This window comes from Pygocentrus nattereri, chromosome 11 (genome assembly GCF_015220715.1).
Source record: "Pygocentrus nattereri isolate fPygNat1 chromosome 11, fPygNat1.pri, whole genome shotgun sequence".
NCBI classification, from domain to species: Eukaryota; Metazoa; Chordata; class Actinopteri; order Characiformes; family Serrasalmidae; genus Pygocentrus; species Pygocentrus nattereri.
This window is the reverse complement of record NC_051221.1, coordinates 9,563,700-9,571,255: the sequence shown is the minus strand read 5'-3', so window position 1 is coordinate 9,571,255 and position 7,556 is coordinate 9,563,700.

Genomic DNA, 7,556 nt, shown 5'->3' with positions numbered 1-7,556 from the left:
AGTTTAGGAGCCGCAATAGTTTGGGAAAGAAAACATTCATTATTCAGACAAAACCTGCTCTTAAAGGGGAATTCCACTGATTTTTCAAAATTTCTGCATAATTTAAAAAATTGGTGGAGTCCTCCTTCAGGACATTTTGATGATTATAGAATATACCCAGTGTTACTGGAAATACCCATTTAAAACATACACTCTTAAAATATATCTATTCGTCTATCTGCCTGTCTCTGTCTGTCTGTCTATCTATCTACCTGTCTAAATTCCTGTATATCTTACTGGTTGTTGAAATGTTATTGCCCACTAGATCTCTTACAGCTCAGTTGTTGGACTTTGACATTCTTATGAAGCCTCTAAATTCTGGAACAGCATTTCAGAGCATATGAGGAATCTAAGATTGACAGACGTTTTAAAATGAAAGCATGTATGTTGAGGCTCATATACACCTAGAGTACTGCAGTTGCCTGTCGTTTGTAATTGCACCATTATTGTCATGTGGCATGTGATGATGTTACACTCTAAAAATGATGTGTTCAATAACAACACACTGACTTCTGTTGCCTATTTTAACACTTTTGTGTCATAGCGTTTTCTGATACAACCCACAATATTATATCCATAACAAAAAAAAAATTGTGTTAAATCTCCAACTGAACACACTGATGCTGTTGCCTAGTTTGTTAACACATGCTTTAGGAGCGCATCTGTCGTTGATGCACCTTTTATGTCCATTTTTGCCATTTTCTACTTTTTCGCATAATTTGAAAGCTCCAGATGTCCATTGTTTTAAGATTTCATGAGGAATGGGCCAATAGAAATGGTCCAAAATTATATGGAAAAAAACTTGTTGCATTAACCTTCATAGCAAGTTTTGCAAGACTGATTTTTCCTTCTGTAAAGTTACCAATTTGGATATACAAAGTTTATCCTAACGTTATATTACTGTGTGAAGAAGTTTGATATATTGTAACTAAAATGAAAAGAGCTATGTAAATATGGATTTTTATTATTACAGTTAATGGTATTTGATTAGTAGTAGTAGTATTATCGACAGTAATTAGCGATTTAGCCGCTGCCTAATCTTTTCTCTTATAATTTGATGCATTTGATGGGACAATTTAGCTGAAACAGACAGAGATTAGGTTGAAAAGTGCTGTGATATTCCTTTAAACATCCAACTCATGGCCACAACCCAGCAGTTCTTAGTACTACTCAAAGGAATAAGGATACGGAGCCTTCTATGGAAAGCTGTCAGGAGATAAGAGCATGATTAATAATGATGAGGAAAGGGAAAACATCATCTCAGTCAGCGTAAGACATTTGTTATGTGGGTACTGATCACTGCTGTTTGGAAATTGTGTCACCATTGATTAATCTTCACCCAGTTCAGAGCATGGGGTGAATTTGCCCAAGTTTTAATCATCAACTTTATCACAGTCTCGTCTGTTTGCTTTTCGGCTGGTCTTTGGTATCGCTTAACCACAAAACTGTCCACCTAGAAATAGCACGAATATCTAGATCTTGGATGAAAACTAACCTTTACTATCTTTAAGCAGGTGTTGATCATATTTGGAGTGGCACCAACAAATTGCGCCCAACTCAGTCACACTGGTGTCTATTTCAGTTAGTGCTTTGGCAGGCCTTCAACTGTTTTATGGTATCTGATGGTTTATATAGCTCATAACCAGAGGCGTGTAGAGTAGCGTGAACCCATCCTTCAGTCAGGGTATTGTCACTTGATGACTGGGGCAGAAAGGCTAAACTAGCAGCTCAAAAACTACTGAGTAACTAATAGACCGATAGTGGTGCACCCAGCATATATCAGTCTATTGTGAGACTCTGTTCTTTGGGTTTTTCATCTCCTTCATTTGTTTTTTCATCTAAAATAAAGTGCAAGTGCTCAAGCTCAAAAGAGAGAAGCGAGAACAATGGCAAAGCAGTGCTGGTGCTGAACCGACATAACAGTAACCACCCAAAAAAACTGAGCACCAAAAAAAGGAACGAGGAACTAAATGTTAAACTAAATGATTCAAATGTAAATGAGTAAAAAAATATATAGATTTCTCTTCTCACTACAAACCCATCAAAACAGTACCTAGAGTAATGGAACTAGTTGCCACACCACGTCAGCTCCTGAAGTTGGAGTTTTGAGATCGTCCATTTAATATTCTTTTTAAGGTTTAAGATTCACTGAACAGGGCTTTGCGATGTGATGTCATGATTCATGACCACTGTGGCAGGACTAGTCAGTCTAGGCTGGTTCTGAATAGTCTTGTTTCCTACCTGCTTTCCTTGATTTTGCTCAGTACGTAGCCCATTGACTCACTAAATACATTGGCAAAGCTGACTAGCATGTAGATCTGCGTGGCTACAAGAACAGGCAAAACTAGAAGGGAAAGGGAAAAGCCAAACTGAGCTGGCTTGACAAGGCATTTCTGTTTAATCCCAGATGATTGCTAAGACATTGCTAGGCCATTGCTATGAAATCATAGTGGTTGCTAAGGCGTTGTTAGACCATTACTGTTTTATCCCAGATGATTGCTAAGACATTGCTAGGCCATTGCTATGAAATCATAGTGGTTGCTAAGGCGTTGTTAGACCATTACTGTTTTATCCCAGATGATTGCTAAGACATTGCTAGGCCATTGCTATAAAAATCCCTGGTGGATGCTAAGGTGTTGCTAGGCCATTACTGTTTTGTCCCAGATGGTTGCAAAGGCATTGAAATGTTATCCCAGCTGCTTGCTAAAATATTCCTAAGTCACTGTTATGGAATTCTAAGTGGTTGCTAAGTTGTTGCTAAGACATTATTATTTTACCCCAGGTGGTTACTAAGGCATTGCTATCTTATCTCAGATGGTTGCTAAGATATTGCAAGGCTTTTGCTGCAGTATCCCAAGTGGTTGCTAAGGTGTTGCTAGGCCATTGCTATATTATCTCAGGGGGTTGCTAAGGTGTTGCTAGGCTAATGCTATGTAATCCCAAGTGGTAGCTAAGGTGTAGCTATGCTGTTGCTAGGGTATTCCAGGTGGTTGCCAAGGCATTTAAATGTTATCCCAGGTGGTTGCTAAGACATTGCAAGGCCATTGTTGTGGTATCCCAAGTGGCTGCTGTGTTGGCTAAAGCTATGGTACCCCAGGTGGTTGCTAAGGTGTTGTTAGGCGAAAGCTAGTGTTATCACATGTAGTTGTTAAGGTTTTACGAGGCCATTACTCTGGTATCCCTCGTGGAAAGTGAATTTCATTCAACTGCATTGAGACAACCCTAGTTGAATAGTACATGGGAAGCTGCAGTGTTTTCTAAAAGGTCTTTTTTTTAGTTCTGAATCTAGATTTAAACTGATTTTAAGAAAATGAATTTAAGAATCAGTCTCAACACCACATTGTCCAGTATGATCTCAGAGAACAGGCACTATATGTGAGAATGTTGTCATTACTACAGAGCTAACTTACATATTTAGATTTTCTAGTTAGATTCTAGAAGAAACAAGCTTTTCAGGGATATATGACACAACATGGCCATGCAGAGTGGCCTTCTGTTGAAGTTCTGAATGAACACAGATTGACTAAATAAGCTTAAATAAAAATATTTCTATTATCATTTTCATGATTACAGTCACAGATGCAATTTATACAAAAATTTGAAAGGTGATTGAACCAGAATTGCAATTTAGTAGTGTCTTGTTCTAAATTCAACCTCATTCTCACTTTAAATAGCAGTTTTTAAGAGCTTTCAAACTTGTTTCTGGTGTCTAGAGCCCTGTCAATGAATTTGAAGGTTACACCACATCTAACCACCTCTAACCACTTCCTTCAGCAGAAACCATGTAGCTGCTTTACAGAACTTTATAAATAACTTCTTGCTTAGTTTTAAAATAAATAAATAAATAAAAAGAAACCAAAGGAGGAAATTCATAATTGTAAGTGTTCAGCCTGCCTCTTGCAGTGCTTTGCTACAGTACAGTAGATCATAAACAGTTAACTTGTCATGATTAGAGCCACTTAATGTTGGTGCAACCAGCCCGTGGTCCAAATAACCAATGTTACTTTATCCATTGGCTTTTTAGCTTTTGGGTTTTGGAGTCCAGGGCTGGAGAAAAACTCTTTGCACTGGGCGACACATCACTTACGTCAGCATAGTCACAACATAAATGGTTTCAGATCCTCATACAGAATGGAATGTATGACAAAAACAGGAGGGAACATTTTAAACGATCGTTCCATTTATTGAAAAAAACGTTTTATTGATTATCAACAGCTATTACATCCATAATAGCATGGTATTCCATTAAATAGCAGTGTCCCAATAGCCACTTTATATTTAATACACTGTGTGGTGTCATTTTACAAGTAGACAACAAAACAAAAGTTCAGTTAAAAGAAGACGTGGCAAGTTTGTAGGATGCTCTTGTACACTCTCAGAAAAAAAGCTAGGAAACTGTCACTGGGGCAGGACCCCTCTTGCCACTGGGGTGGGACCCTCAAGGCATCTCAGTACCTTTTGTCAGGGAACATAACTTAACCATAATCCACTGAAATGATCTGTTCTGACTCCACACCCCGCCTCGCCTCCAGGTTTTTACTCTTTACTGTTCTGTTTTAAAACATTCAGTTATGAAATGTACAAATACAGACTTTTCAACTGGATAAACTGATTTAAGGTTCACAATCAGACCTTAAACCCACTGCTGGACCTTTGAGGGAACATTTACACTGTTTGTACTTTGATAAACTGAAAATGTACCTGTGACGCCTGGGAGCAAGGAGGCAGACACACGTGCTGAGATAAGCGAGTTTTTTTTGGGCAAATCCAGGGTCATGGTCGATACAGTCCAGGTTCACGTAGACAACACGAAGAGCAGGAGGGACAGACATGACAAGGAACACAGAAATCCAAACACTTAACAAAGCACTTCAAACCACACATTACATACAAACAGCACATCAAAACAAGCATACATCAAACAAAGACCAACAAACCCAAGGGGCAAACACAGGCCTTAAATACAAACAGGGTTAACGAGGGACAGGCGGAAACACAGTCACAAAACAAGAGGCAGGACTGGGGATAAATCAAAACAAAAGCACATGAGGAGACTGGGAGGGGAAAATCGAGACAGTACCAGCACAGAACCTTTATTATTAACAGTGTAGAGTCATTCTTAGAGTAGCAGTACTCAAGAAGCACTGATGTGAAAACCCCCTACATGGTCATTGGCCTGCCATCAGGCCCAAAGTTTTATTACACACTTCTAGAACCTAAGAATAGTTCAACCCTTTCGCACTGACGTCCCTGTAGTTACTGAATAATAAGCCTTAGTATGTAATAAGCCTGGGATTTTAAGGGGTTCACGTTGTTAATGCATTAAAAGTAAAGAGATATCATACAAAAGCTAGTATTTATACTTAAGTAAAAGTATAAACGATTTTAAGTCTTAGACGTTGAAATGTAGATCTAAAAATGCAGCACGGTGCACTTGAGAACAATATATTTAAAAAAGCAATGTTTCTGGTCAGCAGGCATTTATTTGCTCGGAAAAAACTCTACTTACAATAAATGCAGGTAATATTAATGCAATAGGTGGTGATTTTATATACATCTTATAACAATACCTTAACAATACCTCTTCTCATGACACGTCAGTATTAACTGTAGTTATCATCCAGCACCAGGTGTGAATAATAATACATCATCAAGGTAAATCAGGTGCGCTGGTGACCAATTTAACCCCTTAATAGGCCATGGGCCTGCCAGTTTCTATTGCACACTTCCTTAACCTAAGAATAGCTCAGCCGGGTTTATATTGAAATCCCTGTAATTACTGAGTAATAAGCCTTAGTATGTAATAAGCCTGGGATTTTAAGGGGTTTATACATTTTTTATAATGGCATCGATGGGAAATCTGGAACCAAACTTCGTTCGTCAAACTAGCTCACAAGACATCTCATTTTTTGAATGCAACAAATTCTCATTATTTTCCACTCTATTTATGTTTGTTTTCATTTATTTTAATAACATATGGTTCTTACAAACACAAACACACTTATTGCCAAGATAAACAGTGTGCAAATAATTTGGTTGTGTGCCTTAACATAAACAATACATTTAAATGCACAAGAATTCAAACGATTGGCAAAAACAAATACTTTGAATGTCTAAATGAAAATATGAGGAGTGAAAAGTGTCTTTTCCAAGAAATTCAATGTAGTACACTGATAAGTATTCCATTATAACAAAATCTGAATAAAGTAGAAATTGTCCAAAAACACAAGCACTTTCCACCACTGGCTTTAATATACTTGGAAAATTCAGTAATCCTGAATGTTATGCTGAGCTATTCTGTCCTTATACAGCCATTTGGCACTGTCTCTCGAGCTAACAGTCCTTAGAGATTAGCAGCTGTCAAAGAGGACGCCTGGAACAGGTGTTTGTAATGGAGTGTGCATATCAGTTTCACCACACTGATGCTGTGAGGGGCGGTGAAGCCCACAGGAAGCAAACTGTGCAGCGAAACCTGCAAAAGCCTAAAGCCCGTGCTCTCTCATGCTCTCATGCACTTATGCACTCGTTCTCTTGCCACAACACAGAAACCACGTTACACAAATTCCACTCTTTAAAAAGAAATGCTGCTTGCGCATTTTCACAGCGATGAGATTCTCAAATTTAGACTTTGTGTGGGCAAAGTGTGCTTTCCCCCCCCACACAACACAACAGGCCCACCGAAATAAAATGGCCAACTATAGCTCAGATACAAGCTGAGAAAAGCTCATTTCTGAAGCCCCTGTTACCTGGTTAGAGTCAACAAGTCCAAAAGTATCCGGAACCCCCTTCTGATTAGACTTACGACTTTACGGCGCACACATTGCAGACACAACCAAAAGCATTCAACTGCTTGAAAAACTCAATAGAAAAGCTTTGAACAATAGAACAGAGCAGTTGCACCTAAGCAATGTGCAATGCCAGGTGTGTGCTAGAGGGGTATAAAAGCCCCCCAGTATTGGGATGTGGAGCAGTGGAGAGTGCTTTCTCTGGTGTGATTGAGCTCCATCCAGCAGTTGGAGTGATCCAGAACTGACCATCCAGCATCAGTACCTGACCTCACGAATGCTTTTGTGGCTGAATGCAATCAAATCCGCACATCAATATTCCAATATCTAGTATAAAGCCTTCTCATAAGAGAAGAGGCTGTTATTGCAGCAAAGGAGCAACAAACTTCCTAATTATACCCTTAATTTCGCACAAAGCGCTGGAGAAGCAGGTGTCTACAAACTTCTGGACAGTGTGCATCTGAATACAGGCAAAGGGGCAGTTTGAAGCAAGCCAGGCCAAATGAGAACTGACCCGAGTTCAGCTGTCTAAAACTAGACATCTTTTCAAAACACAGAGAGAAACATTGAACAGTCCTCTGCACATTTACCATTATAACCCCCTTTATTTCAAGATTTCGAACGTACACGGTGAGAAATATTCCTTAAGCCTTTAGGGCTGTGTGTTTAACCTGTCTAAAAGCAACTTATACAGCTGAAAACCTTATTTTCATTTCTTCTAGGCCTCCCAAT